The sequence below is a fragment of the Takifugu flavidus genome, chromosome 1, assembly GCF_003711565.1.
Source record: "Takifugu flavidus isolate HTHZ2018 chromosome 1, ASM371156v2, whole genome shotgun sequence".
In the NCBI taxonomy this organism is placed as follows: Eukaryota; Metazoa; Chordata; class Actinopteri; order Tetraodontiformes; family Tetraodontidae; genus Takifugu; species Takifugu flavidus.
This window is the reverse complement of record NC_079520.1, coordinates 4,681,876-4,698,176: the sequence shown is the minus strand read 5'-3', so window position 1 is coordinate 4,698,176 and position 16,301 is coordinate 4,681,876. Positions and strand designations below refer to the sequence as shown.

The window sequence follows — 16,301 nt, the reverse complement described above, 5'->3', positions numbered from 1 at the left end:
CAAATTATTCCATCCCTCCTGTTGGCTTAATGAATGTCGCCACATGACCACGGTAAAGCATTGTTACATCGTTAGAACATGTAGACAGATTTGACATGAGTGATGTTCAACTATTTGATGCATCATGGTCGGCGTTGCATGTAATCTGGTGGTTAAAGAAGTAAATAACAGAAGGATTTTTAGTGTAAATGTGACGTTTGCACGGTTTAGCTGGAAAAACTACCTGCATTGGAAAATCTGGCATTTTTCAAAATGAATATTTCCATGTTAATCAAATTAAGCTATTAAAATAAAAACAGCCTGGACACATCTAAAACCTCCATTCCATGAACCCCAACCACTTTACTGCATTGGCCCTGACCTCCCTCCTGATGAAGGTGAAGAAGGTGGGGGGGGTCTACTTTTGATGTCATCAATTCGCTGCTCAGAGCACTGCGACAGCATTAAAATGAGTTTTAATAAAAAATTCAAATTCTGACGATACTTTTCCACCAATCCCAGTTTTGGTAAGAGATGACCACCACCTCAAAACCAGATCTCAGTCATGTGAGTCCTCTCAGATCCCCCCCCCCCCAAAAAAAAAAATGAGACCCTCCTCAAAACACTTCTCTATTTACAGCTCGCTCTGCAAACTTTAGACACAAAACAGTTGTCCTAGCCAGAAACTGTCCCACGCTGGTGCTCTTATTGTCCACCTACTGTCTGCTCTTCAGCTACTCAAGGGAATCTAACATGGGATTAAAAATCCCGTTTTAATTTAAGGGTAACTCTGGAAATGGTTTTCCACGCATGTACCTTGCTTACGCAGCAGGCGCGACGGTTTTAAACTCATTACTTATTACTTACACTCCAGAGGTGCACACATGCGTTAAGAAAACACTCAAGAGATCTCTGCATATAATTACATTTTTAAAAAGTTTTAATTCGGCTTTAATTAAGTTTTAATTCATTTCACGCCGCGCATCGTTAAGCTGGTGCACAGCAAGCCCAAGTTATGAACAAAAATAGAAATCAATTTGGGGAGGGGGAAAAAAAGCCAAAAAGAGGCCGTGAAACAACTAATAGTCATTATTAGCAAAACTATGTGTGCCATGTGGAGCGCGAACGTTGGAGGTGATTCATCATATTATGCGTTACAAGAGTTTTCTCATTGGAAAATCTGTTAGATTTTTGTTGTCCTTAGACCTAACAGCGGATCTCCCAACATGCTGCAGAAAAGGCCACATGGCCCGAGGGTGCGACCTCACCGTGCTGCCATGTTGGTCAGTGCGGCCACAGTGTGCGACTCCAACACTGTCTGACAGGCCTTGTGAACATATGCACGAGAACTGATATCTGCACAAAGGGCCGCACCAAGCAGCGCAGCAGTAATGGACTGGGACAGCGCACGTGTGCACAGCGGATTAGGTCCTGGAACCGCTGTGAATCGCTTCATTTTATGAGCTGTAAACGGCTCTGTAGCAAAGCTACAGGAACTTTGCTTTGCACATCAATGACATTTTTGAATTCTTGACTGTCTGGAGAGACGAGCTGGCTCAAGCGAACTGCCCGTCTCCTCTCCTCCATATTTCATTAACCTTCGAGTCCTTTGCAATCTGTGGAGCTCTGCATGTCGCCCTTAGTGGCACGGCTATATATAGAAGGAGGATAGAGTAACTTGAGGAATTATTTCCTTATTTTGTTCTCTTTTCGGTCACTGGATTAACAAAGATTGGCAGAGTCTTTCCTCAGTTGATGCCATTTTTCTGCATAGTGAATAAATCTAATAAAACACAAACTTATTCACTCAATTCCATGGAGAGAAATGCAGGAGTCAAAACTGTTCTAATCCTCTTTTTTCTCTGCCTTTTTAAGCCCTGCTTTCGTCCTATTCCTGCAAAAATCTAATTTCTAAAGCTTTGGGATTTTTATTATAACATTATCAGCTACTATTGTTGCCTTAACTGTATAGCAGTAGACTATCTAGACATTATTTTAGTTATTTGTTTGCTTAAAAAGGGACAACATACATCTGTGGACGTGTGAACAGGACATGAAACCAGACAAAAAGACAAAGAAGTCATTTAAAATACGAACAGACATGCAAGGTGTTGATGACAGAAGCTGCTGCCTAGGTAATAGAGTAGACTAGTTATACTTACAGCTTTACTCATTTTTAATCCCTCTCATAGGCTTATTTTTAAAAGATGGATAACTGGAGCCATTTCTGATATCGGCTGGGAGGAAATTCCAATAGTTTGAGGCTCGTATTGAACAGACCAACCCTCCACATTTACTTTGTTTCCACCGTTGGCCCCATGGAGACGTATTTGTGTACTTTGCTCACTGAGTGGGAACATTTTAATTTGATCTCTTTGTTTCTATAAAACAGGTCAGGATCTGTTTGGCCCCTGGGTAATCTGTGTCAGCACTTGTTCACAAATAACTGTAAAGATGAGGGAAAACTGTCGTCAAATCATGCACTGGAAATTCCTTAGTGGAAGGTTGTATATTTGGTCCCAGGGTTTAGACCAAAACTGGAACTGTTTATTGGGAGCTGTGTGTTTTTTTTATTTTTATTCTGGAGTATTAAAAATTCTTGCACGATGTCGTGAAATAAGATCCACTTTGGCCACAACGATTTCAATCTAATCCACATTCATTCTTCGCCATTTGTGTTTTTCATATTGGTATCAAGTTGTGGCGCAAGAAAATAACAACAGTGGTGTTTTTCTCAAATGGAAAATCCATATTTTCCACTTTGGAATGTTCTCGCTTGCTGTCTGCATTCCTCACATCTCAGATTGTTTTACAATGCTAGAACAAATCACAAATAATATACCGGATTAACCAACGCTATATCCATTTCATGGTGAAAGAAAAGGGAGCGAAAAAAACCTGGGGTTTTGGTTTCAGTGTGATTTATTGCAGCGTTTGACAGAATCGTATTCCATGTTGGATCTGATACGATCGATTTCCAATCAGATGGTTTTGTACTTTTGCTTCCACTTCCTCTCTGGTGTTTGGAGCGCAACAGGACCACGTGAGCCCAGGTCTTGGTTCTGGCTGGGTTACTCAGCATCACAGCGATGGCATGTGTTTTGGAATAATACAGGATTACGCGTACACAAAAAACCTCTTAATCTCTCTTGGTCTAAATTTTCCGTGTTGTTGCTGCGGTAATGCCTGCAGTTTGAAATGAAAGACTAACTTCTGAAAGCCGTGAATCACCCGTGTGTTCTTTCCTCTTTTATGAGCTTTCTGTCGTGTCACTTTTGGTTTTTCCTCCTGTCAGTTTTCCAGCTGCCTGTATCCCTCAGAGACATCTCTCTGTGGATGAGCTCACGGACGCTCCTGCTCCTCGTCTTTCCCAGGGCTGTGAATATTTCTCTCCAGGCAACGCACTCTCCCAGAGTGGTGATGAAAGATGTGCCTAAATCTGGACTTTCTGCCGCACCAGAGGCAAGTGTGAGGTTTTAGCACCTCCTCTAAATCTTTACCAACACACACTGCGTGGCATCGATCCTTTTATTATCAACATTCCTTTTTTTAAGCCACAAGGACGCATTCAATCTGATCAACACCTCGCATAGAACCTTTAGTTGCGTGCTGTAGAATTCCTTTGCGTTTATTATTTTTTCGTTGCAATACTTGGTCGCTACAGTTTCAGCGCGCATCATTGCTCGGATGGTTCGCCCCCTACAGTTCGTCTGTTTCCCGAATAGGAGTAGTGATGATACCATCAACCGTGTCGTGCGCTCCACCTTCACCCACTTGGACAGCGGATTAGGCAGATATGTGGAGATGCTCTGTATTCAACACCTTGGTTCCTCACAAGCTGGTGTCTAAGCTCAAAGACCTGGGGGGTAACTCTCTGCTCCTGGGTCATGAGCTTTGTGGCAGATAGACGTCAAGCGGGGAAGCTTGGGAATTACACCCCCAGCCCCCGTGTCCTGAGCATCAGCTCACCACAGCGGAACACCCCGAGTCCTCTGCTCTACTTCCTCAACACCCATGGCTGTCATACACCCACCCTCCAACATCATTGTGAAGTTTGTGACTGAGACACTGGTAGTAGGATCTCCAGAGACAGCGGGTAGACATCTGGAGGAGGTGGAGAAAGTGTCAAGACGGTGCAAAGACAACAACCTGGAGCTGAATGTTTCAAAAACTAAGATGGTTGTTGTTTTCAGGGGGTAGATGCAGAGCGGCCATTACACACCTCAGGATTCAGGAGACTACTGTGGAGAGAGTCAGCAGCTTCAGGCCCAGATCAGAGGACCTGACGTGGACAAATCACATTTCGACCTTGGTAAAAGAGACCAAGCAGCCCTTGTATTTCCTCAGACGGCTGAGGACATTCAACATCTCCACAGTGCTGCTACGAGCCTTCTACACCTAGGCCATGGGGAACGTCGCTCACTGGGAGAATCCCGACTGCACAAAGCTCTGCACAGAACAATCGGGTGTACAGCGCTTACATGCAAGACTGCATAGCCCAGCCTGTATGTGGACCAGGTGGACCACCACCAGAGCCAGGCTGTTCAAGTGCTGCCATACCTGTATGGCCCGAAACGAAAGGTTGTTCTCAGTCCACAAGGACTCCCAACTCTGCCCCCTCACATAACAACCAACTTCGAGAAATATGGACGCATACGTTCATTCCCACTCAGTATGTTTACATGCACAGCTTAAATGAGCTGAGCTCAAAATCGGCATCTCTTCAGAATTTCTAATTTCTCAGTTTACAAACAGCAGAGGAAATTTAATAACTAATAGGAACTTATCCTCCTACTCCTCCTCAACACTAGGTGGCGATGTGTGTCACGTAGTAAGCAAGACGTAGTAAGACTGACATGTCCAACAATGGGAAGATTAAAAATCCTACAACAACGTTTAGTCTCTTACACAACGTACATAATGTTATTTATTTACTTTTACTTTTCTACTGTAACCAACTGGATTGAATTTTTTGTTCCGGGACCATACACCAGTGCTGAGCATGCACACATGTGTTTTCTAGTTTAACTCCGATTAATGCGGACACATGCCAGAGCAAATCGAATTCCAACCTCATTTTTCGGGTGTCTTAGCGGGCTACACACAGCACCCACAACAGTCTGACTAATGCCTTTACATGCACCTCATTTATCCAGTTACAGTCGGACTGAGATCATTTGTTTTTCTTCTAGTCTCATGCAAACGTAATGACTGAAACACATACAGATATATTCCTGGAAAAGTTTTGGCTTCGGTGGGCTTATTGTATATTGTTTTGGGGTTTTTTGTACATTTCGTGTCCGCCGCCTTGTAAAGCAGTACATTGGTACACTGGTACTGCAAAGAATTACTGTAATTAACTGAAGCACTGATGCCACTAATTTGCATCATTGGTTGTTGTTAACAAGACGAAGGAAATTACTCAAGCAGCAACTTGAGAAATTATATTAGCTTTTTTTATTTTTTTTTTTAAATATTGAATTTAAAAGGGACAGATGTCCAAACCCTGTCCTTGAATACAGCATTTCAACACATTTGCTCCTCATATAATCCCATAAGCTCTTATCTTACACATCAGTCAAGGAGCAATTATACTAAAGAATTGTTGTACTACAAATACCATTTAAAAGTCCTTAAAGAACTCATGAAGTTATTGTAGCCTGTGTGCTACTAACAAGGCAGATGGCTGCCTCTCTGCCATTTTAATAACATTTTTGGCAGATGGTGGTCTGAAGAGATTTTGCTGTGCCAACAGTTGTAAATAAACAACCATTAAGGGTCAAGGCCTGTTTTTTATGAAACACAGAAAAGAACAAACACGGCACGGTTGTACATCATTGTATAATCATTAGTCAGTTTTTTCTGTTTATAATGCAACGTTTATTTGGAGATGATAGGATCTACATTAGCTCTAACCAGACCTCGCCAAAGGCAGGCTTTAATAGGCTGTCAGTAAAGGAAAGCACCACGGGGGAGCTGTGGAGAGTAGTAGAGAATATTCTGGGAGAATTTCCTTTTTTCCAGTTGACATGACCAAAATAAATGTTTCTATTACAGTAAGCAATAATTTTAATTACTGATATCTGTTTATTCACTGCAATGAACCCTCCAGAAAACAGTGTGAACCCCAAGTCTTTTTAGTTGTTCAGCATCCCTGACATCATCCGGTACTATTTAAAACATTTAAATATGTATTTGAGGTGGTAAGCTGTGCACGTGTTTGCACCCCTAAATGCACTCTGCATCCTCGAGTGTTGAGGACTCCACTGGAAATTGCAGCAGGCAGGCAATACTTTTGGGTTTTGGAAGGAAGATGTAGTGGTCCTATCACTCACCTCTGTAGTATAGTTAGTGCCATGTCTAGCCTCCCAGAGGTTCCATTCAATCATTTGAGTGCACTTTATTATCTTGTTCTGTTGAGGTGTGTTGGACTTTGCAGCCTCCTGCACGTGTCGTAGGATCTTCTTTCACCATTTCACAGTCAGCCATTTAACGCGCTCCACCGTGCGGGCCAGTCTTCGCCCTCCTGAGACACCAGTGCAGTCAGGATGTTGCGCAGATGTTCTGACCAGATTGTCCTGACCCTAGTGGGCAACACAGGATTTCACCTAATTATGACACAAACATCTGGGCACAAAAAGAAGAGGAGGAGAACGGCGTCCACCCCACAGGGCGGTCGTACATAATCAAACCATAAATAAGACGCGGCTCAAGGGAGGCGGGATGTGCGCGAGCAAGCATTCATGTGCGGGAGGCCATTTCGGTAGTGCGTAGCGGGGCAGGGGGAGGGGTGGAAGTGGAATCTGCCATACGGAAGGCCAAGAATGACAAAAGGAGGAATAGCAGGGGGGGAGAAGAGCAAGGAGAAAAAGGTTGAAACACTACTGCCCACGTCAACTCACTTAAACCTCTGCGCTGGCCCCAGGGATGCTGACGGAACACTTTTGTTGATTCATTCTCCCTCTTCAACTAGTTCCCCCCATCTTTCGCAGTCAGTCTCTCTTTGCCCTTGTGGTGCTCACAGATCTCTCTCATCATCTTCTTATAGGATGACCTTGTGTGAATATAGTGTGCTATGACGTACTTCTAGGCCTGCTGCTCATTGGCATATATAGACCTTTGTTTTATACCCTGCCGACAACAAAGAATAATAGAGAAAACAACTGCATGGAATGTAATTTTAGAGCAGTGTTGGCATTCAGTTCCATGTGATTCTCTTCAGATAATGATCAGAATGTTATCGCTGTGGTATTTTTAAATCACACCAGTGCAGCTAATGGTGCTTTATGTTGACACAAGGGTGGGCAAAAAGAAACACCCCAACAATTGGCCAGACACCAAAAACAACCTATTTAAGTTAAATGGATAAATACATTTACTACCACAGTAGTGGAATTTATTAACTAAGAACGAGGCTATTGAAATAAGCCTGGTCAGACTGATTGTGAGAAAATGCGAGAACAAAACAAACAGTAAGAAATGATCCAAATACACAGAAGGGAGCAAAGACTTCATTGGGTTAAGGCTGGATCTTGGGTCTATTCACAGCACTGCTCATTCACTAACACTTTCAATAATGTCACTTCACATTGCGCTCTCTGTGCTGTGCAGTTCATGGCTGAAAATACACATTACAGTTCAAAACACTTTATTTATTCTCACGGGGGGCAATTAAGTCGGCGAACACAGTCAAACAGCAAATGGCAAACAAAAAAACATAAAACTTGAAAGAGGTGTGGAGAGGGCATGTGTGGGGTGGCGAAGGACCCACTGAGCCACCCTTAGAGTATGCTTGTCATAGTGGAGAGGAAGGACCTGATGGGATGTTCAATGATTTTGGAGCAGAGCTTCACTCAGCTCTGCATCTCTGGTTGTATCCTGAAGGTTGAGGGAGTGGAACCAACGGATAAAAGAGAATGCGAGGGCACTTTCAATGAATGTTTTGAGGATGCCCCTGCTGAACCCAAAGGAATTGATGCTGCTGCTGAGGACATATTCTGAGGAACTCCTCGGTGTTGGCCGGTTCAAAGATGTTAACCAGGTACCGCGCCGCCATGGAGGATGGTGGTGACTGCTGTAGCCAGTACACAAGGAGAAGGTCACTACCATTTCATCAGTCTAACAACACAATTGTAGTGGAATAGAAATAAAACTAAAAAATCTGCTCATTAGCCACTCGACACTAGGTAAACGGGTGATTCAGTTTTCTGAGTAAACATTTAGGCTTCTGGTGGCAAATCCAGTACAAGAGAAACTGGACTCTTGAAGTACAAATACATTGTTTGTTCTTATGTGAAGTCTTTAATAGTGATTACATTTTCTCATTTATGCTTAATTACAGGCTGATGATTAAAGTCTTTCCAGTTCGATTCTCTTTTCTATAAAGTTTAGTTTTCAATTTATTTTTAAGGTGGGGGGGAATAAAAGAACAATATCACTAAAACAAGCTGAAGGGGTAATTGGAAATTAAGGTAATACAAACAATGAAAATGTGGCAGCTGATCAAACGAACTTGTGTAACGTCACAAAAAGCTCATACAAATCTGCGATCGACGGTTTATTTAGAGTTTCTGAAGTTGTCGTTTTGTTTGGCTCTGATTAAAAACGCCACAGAATTCAAAATGTCAAAGCGACCACTTCCCTGCCCACAGTATTCATTTTAAGGTTTATTTAAAAAAGGTTTGTTCCATTCAATGCGTGCGTGTTTTGTCTTTGTTTTTTTAGCAGGGAAACATTGACTTTGCCGTGCAAGCCCAAGCACATGTTTGCCCCCACCCACTAAACTAGAATTTACAGGAAAATCATAGCACACATCACAAATTCTTGTTGACTCACCATACAAGCACTTGGAAGGACTCTCTTCACCCCGAAGGTGCTAGTGTTCCGCTAAGGAGCTATAATTTAAATGCTTGAGTATTGAAGTAGGTTTTTGCCGATGAAGCCAAACTGCCAAAGCTTTTTGATGTTTATCTGACCCATCTTCATCCCTCGTTCCTCTGAGGAATCGTAGAGGCCGTTCTACCTAGAGGATGACTCTCGGGAATATGAAGGTCGTTGCATCCTGATTAATTTTCACCTCCAGCAGGACACTCATCCTGTTAAGGAATGAGCAGCCATGCAGCCAGAGCAGTTTAACGGAATCCATCATTATTTTTCCATTGTGCAGCTGAGCACATAAAATAAGCTCCACTCCAGATAAAGTTGATTGAAGCGGTCATTCCTACCACATCCTGTTGGTATAAATGTCTTTATTTAACATTCCAAGGTCACAGGTTGGTTTGTTCTTTCTCCCTTCTTCAATTTTATTGCATTCAACAGTTGTTCATAAAATAAACAGTTTTCAGACATGTTTACATGGCTTATAATAGGCCTTATTATTCAAGGAGCAGACAACCGACCAAGAGAACACCATCTCTTATTATGTTGGATGTGCTCTGTGATTAAAAGATGGCTTTTCTCTTCCTTCACAGTCAGTCTTTGACATCGTGGATTGCTGTGCTGCATTGGAAAAAAAACTGCAGTGCAGAAGAGAAAATATTTATTTTGGCGACTGCGACATGAGCCTGACATTTGCCCAGCGCTCAATGACTCCTATGATATTCATTTTTTTTCTCACTCCATGGCAGCCATCAGCAGGCAGGTGACCCCGGCTCCGCATGTTTGCGCACATGTGCGTCACTTGTGTTTTACAACATGGCTGAGAGATAAATCGGGTTTAAAAACAGGAAAGTGTCACCTGACATCAGTGTGGGAATTGTTAAAAGTGAAGCGGTGAATTAATCTAATCCAATCTTTTTGGCAGAATCCTTTAAAATTCTGGTGTTGTGTTCTTTATCTGGTCAAGTCCTCCATGTTTGTGGCTGTGAAGACGCCCTCAGCCTCTCACAAAAGCCACCCTAAACATCATGAATAACAGGTCATTGATGCACAGGGGAATTGCACTGAATAAAGTGTTGTGGAACCCAAACACTTGAACTTTCCAACACAAAACTCACCTAGAGAGCAGCTGCAAAGCAAAGAAGCTGTCCAGACGCATTACCATGATGGTGGCAGCTGCATCCAGATGCTCAGAATGTAGTGGAAAAATCAAGGCCCCCACATCAATGTCGGTGTACTTGAGTATGGTTTTTAGCATTTTTGTTTATGGCTCTTGTTTCCTTTCAATTAAAAGGATGTTTCTTTTCATCAATTTACCTTTAAACTCTTAAAAGCAGGTAGTTTTTGTCAACAATGCTGGCGAAATGTCTGCTGAGGGATTCTATTGCAGCTTTGTTTGTTGCTTTCATGATGATCACATTTAAAAATAGAAGCCGCTGAACATGATTGAATGATACTGGAGTTGTTTTCCTGTGATTGTAGAAAACCTTCATGCCACTGCCCCTTTTACATCATATTACTGTCTCCAGCTGCATTGGTCCCAGACACAGGGGACATGGGGTCTACAGTACACCACTGCTGCAATATTTTATGCTGCCACTTTTTCTTTTATTCAGCAGGCTATTTTAGTAGCTCGGCTAATGTAAATAAGCACAGCTGCACTTCATTTGCATGCATTGCTGCAAATAAATGACCTAAAACAGAGCTCTATTAATTGTCCCTCCAATTCAGTCCGAGTTTTCTGCTTAAAGTGGACACGGTGATTTTTGAAACCAATAAGTGGTTCATTGTTTTACTGCTAACAACACAATCGGTTGCGATGCAGATGAAAAAAAATCACTGTTGTGCACACCAGATGCAGATATTGTTACCTCTCTGTGTGCATTTCGGAACTTTGTGTGCCCAGTGCCCATTAATCATCATGATAGGTTTCAGACCCACTATTCCCGGTATGAACCTAATGGTACTGCACATTACAAGTTCACAATCCAGTTCTATTGGCCAGCAGTACAGACTCAAGCTTTAAGAGATGTCATTTCATTTTTCTTTTAGTTCTATTGTTTTTGTATTCCATGCACCTATCGATCCATTATGAGTTAATTTAATTGTTAATTGTTTAACACTCAAATTCCTGCTAGGCACTGCTGTGTACCGCAACCCAGTCAAGAGTAAAGGATAATTGGAGTCATCAAAATTGCTTTAAATTCAACCCTGCTCCAGAGATGAGGATGTTCAAGAGAATAAAAGGTCCGTGATGATGGCTGATGCAGCAGCGGTAGTATCCTCAAACCCTAAATGGGTTGATCCCGTGCATCAATTCCTGAACTCGTTCATCATTCTCTCTTCCTCACATGACGCTGACGCCATCACCGTCAAATGGGTTCTGATGGGCTCCGGGCTGTGGGTCTATGGTGCCCTTCACTAATTGCTTTCAGTTCATTCAACTGTCACATTTGCGTTCACACACGCGGAACCCTTGGATCCTAACTCTGATTGATTCTGAGCAACGTTTGACACAGCAGCGTGCACAATGTTGCTGTGCCAGTACGTTCTAAAGTGCACGTTACATGAAATCGGTCGGTTCATCAGCGACGCGTTGGAGGAGCCTCCTGCGACCTTTCCATGGGCTTCTATTGCCTTCGTTTGTTGGGACTTGATTATCATATTTATTTATTTTAAATTATGGGGGTATGATACACCATCACAATATTCCAGCTTTGAAACCCGTCAGCCCCAGGATGTTCTGATGTTTGTCCATGTGTCACAAGTGATAAATCCAACATGGCTGACTAGACAACCGCTCGGGGGGGGCTGATGGGTTTTATGAGTTACAGGGGCCCATAGCAATAGAGGGGTTTTAAACATTCATATACCATGCGTGCTCTTTTTCAGCAGCTCCCTTCGTTCACACTTGAGTGCTCATTCACTGAAATTTGATAAAATGATCTATTTTCACCTGCTTTTAATTGTTGTGGCAAAAGTGAGGCGATTGTTTCAAGGCCTGGAGAGTATTAACCACTGAACTTTTTAATCTCCTGTTTTCTCTGCCGGTGTCCAGACTTTGACTAAAGCTCTGCACATTCTTTACTCCCTTTCATTCTTTCTGAACAGCTGTTATGAGGTTTAATTGTGCAAAAGTAGCTTATCTGCTTATTTTCCATCAGCTCTCCTGAAGAAATAAATAGAATCCAGCCTGTAGAATGGAACAAACTGAGAGCTTATCTTGGTCCAACCACATGACTTTTTTGGAAGAGGATTAAGTTTGACGATATCACCACTTTTACACCAACTTTGTCATGGCAGGAGATGAAAATGAGCACACATATGGCACTTCAACCACAAAGATGACAACAAACGCGATGTGGCTGCTTCAGATGAATTATCAGAACTCAAGAAGAAGGAGCTTTAGATTCAAGGAGCCCACTTGGGTTCGTATCAGATGCTATTGAAGCAGTTGAAAACTCTGAACTTGTGCCCTTCTTGGCTAAGGTTAACTTCCGGTTCACTGGTATTGAATTCAGCGCCGAGTTACGCAACTGAAATTTGCTGCCACCACGCTAGATTGCATCTCCAAAATCTTCCTTAAGCAGTGGGTGAACCAAATTATACTGGTAAAAATGTACATCCATGCTGGCAGGCACAAACACTTGCAGCAGAGTGAACAAGGGGGGCTTTATTCACCCTGTGAATGGCTGAGTGTGTCCTTTGTTGTTGTGATGTGAATGGGCCAGATGAATGCGAAAGGAAACGAGCAGAGACGAGCGGGGGGCGATCGCTCAGGAGACTCCTGCATTACATTTGTTTTAAGGAAATGATCGCCGAGAACTCTGGGGGGCCCGAAACTGGACGTGACCATGCGTGCGCACATTAGAATATCTCCAGGCTTAAATGTCTCATTAAAACAATGCTGAAATGCAGGCATTTTTTCCTTTTGTCACAAGTCGGTATGTAAGATTTTAGACTTTTTTTTCTTCTCCCAAGCTCACAATAGGCTCAATTCTCTTCATTGTCACTCGTGGTAAAGTTCCACATTTCCTTAAATGTAAGCTGACACTGCAGTCAAAGTTGGTCCTCTAATAAGCTGGAAGGGAAGAAAAACTTTCTCCTCAAGTGTGATATCACTGCTTAACTGTGCGAAGAGCTTTAGTTCTATTTAAGGAAACTTGATTGGTCTGTGTCTGCCTTATTAATGCCACACGTCTGGGATGTTCCACGTATAAGCTACGAACCGACCCTGTCACCTACGAGAAGCTCTCCTGTTTTTCATCTTACGTAACATTTTGGCCTCACGTCCGCGGAGCTGCCTGTGAAATCACAATGAAAACCTGTTAGAAACGACAAAGGCTCCGTTGTTGACTCGGTGTGGGACCCCAGTCGACGGAGTCTACTTGGCGCGCTGGTGTCCACTGTGGTTGGCAAGGAAATCGGGGGCGGGGGCGGGTTTAAATAGAAGCAGTTTGAAAGTTAGCCTAGCAGACATGCGTCACCAGAGCAGGCTAGAAAACGGCTCTGTTCTTTTTGTACTGGTTTCCATATGTTGAACTGGCACTGTGCCTTACAGTGTCACACTGCTCCCAGTTCAGAATGAAGCATCTGAACACACAGTTCCTCTAATGAGATTGACATCAGGGTTTGAAATTGTATGAAATTGGCAAGCACAGATGATTTGACAGATTTTTTTTTTTTTCAGACCCTGGTTGTCACCTTTTCCTTGGTTGTTTAAAAAAAAATAAACCCACCAAATGTTGCCCAGTCATCTGACATCCATGCTGACTTTAGAACAGTTCAATTCCAACTGATGCTCTTTGCATTTGGCATCCCTCCAGAGCGTTCAGAAAAACCATTGACGGTAAGTCTGGCTTTTGTGCACCATCATCACTGTCCGATGGCACGGCTACATTCTCATTCATCAGCTATCGTTATGTTCGTTTCATCGCGCGCAAGGGGCAAAAGCCGTTTACACGGCGAAGGCTGAAATTCTGCCGCACTTTGCAGTGTCTCCAATATTTTAGAAGTGTCTTTTTGGACTAATCTGTGCTTCTCGTAGCTCTCTGGCTTATTTTTTTGACACTTCTGAGGATTAGCCAACCTGTTCAGCACAAACTCCTCAGCCGCCATCTTTTTGCGAGGCTCTTATTTTATGCATTCTCTGCGGCATTCTCTTCATTATAACAAAGCTTTTTCCCAGGTACAACAATAGATTTGGCCCAGATTGAAACCTGATTGCTGTGTTCTGTTTGATCTCAGTCAGGATCTCATTTGTGTGTTTATGTGATGCACCGGTGCAGGAACAGCTAAACCCTCCAGGCCACAGAGGATGTTTGCTAACTGAACCCATCTGTTGTGCTTGCCAAGCGTATACCATGCTAATCAGAAACTCGTTCACTTTTGGTCAAAACATTTTTCAGTGTTTAGTGTTTAAATTGAGAATCTCAGTGCTGCTGTGAGTGGAGACCTGGCCAAGACCACTGATGTTGGAAAGGATGCCGCAGTGCTCTGAAAGATCAGCAAGAAAAAGGAAAAAAAAAATCACGCAGGCAAGCCGCTGCCTACAACTGTCAAACATTAATCAGACCACGATGAGCTGCGCAACTGATCCCCGACGCAAAGTCTTTTAGTCTGAATCTGCAATGGTGATATTCAGCACCTCTTAGATGTGGTACTTTAAAATGACACGTGAAGCCACCGCAGACCCCCACGTATTTCTTGGAAAATGTCTGAAAGCTATATATACAGTATATGATTCTGGACCCTGCCATTGTGAATTATCTCTTCCCACATTCACGCATACACATATACAGATACATGCACCGATTTGCCCCTGGTGACATGTCGGGGTCGTGGTGTATGTGATGGGGTCAGTCAAGCGAAAGCGACCTCTTTTAATGCAAATGCTCTGTTTAGTCCCCTTCTAATGAGTGGTTGTGACTCATAATCTATACTTTGGACGAAAGCCCAGGGGCTAATCAGCACGATGGTGTGTGCATTTGTGTGCTATTGTGTGTCCAATGCACGTTGGACCATGCTAAGTGAGGCTCAGAGAGGGGAAAAAAAGGGTTATTGTGTCTATAGGCATTAAAATCTTCAATTATCAATAACGATAATTGAGGCCCGGAGGAATGACCGAATACATGAATTCTTTATGCTGCTTTTCATTTCGTTATCTCTGTTTTACTTTTGAATCCTGGCAGTAAATTTCACTGACGCCTACTTCCACTGACACTTGAGCAAGGATCAGCTGAAACCGAACCCTCTGTGACTCCTTGTGGGAATCGAGCAGAAATGTGTCTTTCTGCTGTCTTGTGCACTGCGGGGCCGTCAACAGAGGTGTCAAAAGTTTTTGCAAGCAAGCAAGAAAAGCAGACGGTTAGCATCAAAAGACAGGAAGTTGTGTCTCTCAGGAATAGAGAGAGAAAGTGGATAGCACGCTTAACCAGATACCCGTACATAAGGTAATATATGAAAGGTTTTAGGGCTTGGAATTGGTCACGCTTAAAGTAAATCATGGCAAATATTCTGACCGTTTCAGTTTCATGCTGTTAGACAAGCCTGATTATTTTCAAACAACATTTTATTTCTGATGTAGATCGAACATCAACCTGGACACAAGCCTTTACAGGTCAGCTTTGTTCCTCTCCATCATTTACTGACAGCCTGTGGTTATTTCTGACCCAAAGATACTCATTAACCAATCATCCTTTGACTTCCCTCTTTTACATTAGTTTGCAGATATGAAACCGTTCTGGCGGCGAGGGGCCTCCAGCGCTAATCAACCGTCACGCTCTCTACGCCATAATTCAGACGCACCCTAAGGTTTATTGCAGTCACTTTCCTACTGCCGAGGCATCATCTGGCCTGGCCGCTATGTGTTGGCAAGCAGACGCAGAGAGCAAGAAAAGAGAAATTTAAGTGACTTTCACCAGCTGAGTTGCACTAACAAATGTCATCTGAGCGGCGTGCACGTCCCAGCGGCACCGAGAGGTCACCGAAAACCAGCGCCACGCGTGCCAGGGGACAACATCAGATATCAATAATTGCATTTGGAGGCAGCTTTGTGTTTACATTGGTTCCGCTGTGATTCACTGTTAAAATAGAATCAAAGCGTGCCAACGTTTTGAAGAGAGGCCCGCTCAGATTCATTAACGAAGGCTCAGAAATAAATCCACCTTTCTAGCGCCAATACCAATCTGTCAGAAAAACCTTAAGAAGCCCAACAGAATTTCATCGTGTTCTGCTTTGTTGGCTTTTTACTTCTAATACTTCCGTATATATAAGTAGGCATCTTTTGTCTCTATCGTATGTATCCACGAGCACGTAAGAAAGCATACTTCAGCGAGGACAGACCACCCTTTTTAACTGACAACAGGAGAGGAGCACGCCACAGACGGCTTTTCTGTCACTCCAGGCTGCAGAGACGCTCACACGCTAGACTCGGAAATAGGAAC

The 16,301-nt window shown here is 43.1% G+C and overlaps 1 protein-coding gene across 6 annotated transcripts in view; it reads left to right on the top strand.

Moving 5' to 3' along the window:
• The window catches only part of adarb1b (adenosine deaminase RNA specific B1b), a 52,984-nt gene that overhangs the window by 4,384 nt on the left and 32,299 nt on the right, over positions 1–16,301 (top strand). Inside the window, exon 2 of one of the 6 annotated variants that reach the window (XM_057033899.1) lies at positions 13,547–13,705. The exons of the other annotated variants lie outside the window; for them this stretch is intronic. The gene's annotated coding sequence lies outside the window, so the exon portion shown is untranslated. The remainder of the gene's footprint in view (positions 1–13,546; positions 13,706–16,301) is intronic. 6 annotated transcript variants of the gene reach the window in all.